This window comes from Helianthus annuus, chromosome 8 (genome assembly GCF_002127325.2).
Source record: "Helianthus annuus cultivar XRQ/B chromosome 8, HanXRQr2.0-SUNRISE, whole genome shotgun sequence".
Lineage (NCBI taxonomy): Eukaryota > Viridiplantae > Streptophyta > Magnoliopsida > Asterales > Asteraceae > Helianthus > Helianthus annuus.
In genome coordinates, this window is record NC_035440.2 from 143928495 (window position 1) to 143931071 (window position 2577).

Here is a 2577-nt window from a genome sequence, read left to right on the forward strand (position 1 = left end):
ATCAGTTGTCGAAAATCTTTTTGACTTTTTCAAAAATTTATGCTAAAACACACACAAAATCTTTTTGGATTTTCTGAAATCAAGTAAATGATACCACTTGTAAAGACAAAGACTGACACCAATTGTAGAAACAACAAGATGCAGAAATGAAAATATTTACAGACAATATTTTTGTGAGTTCGTGTAAGAGGATCATATCAGTTTATGAGACATGTCACCAACACCGTTAAGCTTGATTTCATTTTAAGCTCTAAACAATTCACCTAGATTGTCAGTATATTTGTCCACTTAAATTTTCACACAAAGTTCAATTGTTTCGAGATACGATATTAAAGTTTTAATGACTTGAACTTATCTGTGTGTCCCACTACATGAATATACTCCCGTATCCAGATCCCAATATTCAGTCTTACAGGTGAGTATACCACAGATGATATCTGTATAGGGGATAAAATGCGAGGGCCCTGAGAGCTCAGGTCGATACTTCCGTATACGCAAAGAGATGAAGGCTTCAACTTTTCGGTGTGTCCCCTTTAGAGGATCTTTTTGTTTCAACAGCAGCGACTATCAATTTTATTGTTTCATCAGCTTGCTGAGGGCGATGCTATGTTTCAAGCATTTGCGAAAAGCATTATCCGGGGACTAGGTCAGTACTTCCATACAGCAGAAGTCCTGGGATAATACCCCAGATATCACTGAGCATAAAGACCTAGTATCTCAGAATAAGGGACCTTTCAAACAAGATTTCAGGGGTTACCTATATATCCAAGATGTTGTTACCCACGGAATAAGTAAGTTTGATTTTAGGTTTATATCTCGTCACAATTTACTAAGTGTGTAAAAACCTACTGACACATCCACAGTAAGATTGTTTATCACATTTTTACATTTCAATTCTTTAGCATTTTGTGACAGTCCACTGATGTACTATCACTTCCTCTTTTATACAACAAAACTCATTTTTGAATTTTATCATGTTTTTGTATTTTCAAATTTTCTAATGTTTTTGGATTTTCTGAAAGTTTTCTACTCCCCCTAAAATGTAAACACATTAAAGAAAAATTTGAAAAACAAATAAGCTCTTGACCCACATGAAACATAAAATGTAAAACAAACTATACAAAAACTTGACAACTGACACCGAATTGCATCAATTCACCATCCACTAAGGCATAAACAATCAGAACTCCCCCTTTCACAAACCATTTTCTCATTTAGATCTCAAAACACTTAAGTTTGTTTTAATCAAAATGATTTTTTCGGAAAATGAGTTTGTTTTTACCACTTGTAAGTTTACCACTTGTTAAGCATGGGGATGTGGCTCATCATTTTGTTCATCAACCAATTGTATGTTAGTAAATCAAGTACAAATTAATATCCCTGATTTACCATTTGCAATTAAGCAACCTCTGTACCACTTGTAAAAATAACTTGTAAAAACACACAATACCACTTGTAGGTACAACCAAGCAATACCAGTTGTAGGAATTTTACGTCTACATTACCATTTTACCACTTGTAGGATTGATCACAAAGATGCCGATTCGTGCTTCACACTTACCAACCTGGAAGCTCTGGCGTAGTCAATCAACCTGTAAAATTTGAACACTATCAAAAACTTTCAAACAATCTATTCAAAACTTGAATGATGCCGATTCCTGATCCACGATAAAAACTTGGGATCTCCGGCATAGTTCTAAAACTATCAAGGGAAACAAACTTCCATCCAAGTCTTCTCAAACTTGATGGCTTTCAACTATTGCATAGTAGGGTTGTAAGTTGCCTTTTTTTGTAGCATAAAAATCTTTAACCCCCTTAGCTTTCCCGTTCAACATTTTCCCAAATATTTTCTTTACACTTCCATTAAATGTTTTCTCGAAATCAAACTTTGTTTTCTCATTGTAAAACTGATTCGAGATATCAATTTTTCCAACTTTCTTTTTAACCTCTTCAAATTTCAGTGATGGAAAACCATCATCAGTCACTGAAATTTTCACTTCAACCTGTGGCTCTTCTGGCTTTGTGGAACCAGATTCATCGCCGACTTTCTCACTTACCTTTTTAACAACCCACATTTGGTTGTTTTCAGCTTTCTGTTTGAAAACATTCTTTTTAGAACACTTACCAACCTCATAAGTTGAGTTTTCAAAAACTTTAAGTTTTTCGGTTGGTGGTTCAACATCAACAACCTTTTCTTTCAATTTCTTAGAAACTCCCTGTTTTGTTTTGACATTTTTTTGACAATTCCATGCAATGTGACCAGCTTCATTGCATTTGTAACAGGTTCAAGTCTCTCTTGAATAGTTCTTTTCAGTTCCATTCTTCTTCCTCTCAGCAAGAAACTCCTGGTTTGACTGTCTCCAAAACGGTTTCTTCTGTTCATCTTCAGAACTTCCACCTGAAACAAATTCTGTTTTTGTTTTAGAATTTTTCTCATTTTTATAATTTTCTGGTGGAATAAAACCTAATCCTTTCTTTTTGTAGCTACGAATTTGGTTAGGTTTCTTTTGAAAACCAGAACCAAAATTGTAACCCTTTTTCTTGTTTAGACGTTGTTGAACTCTTGAAGTGTATTTT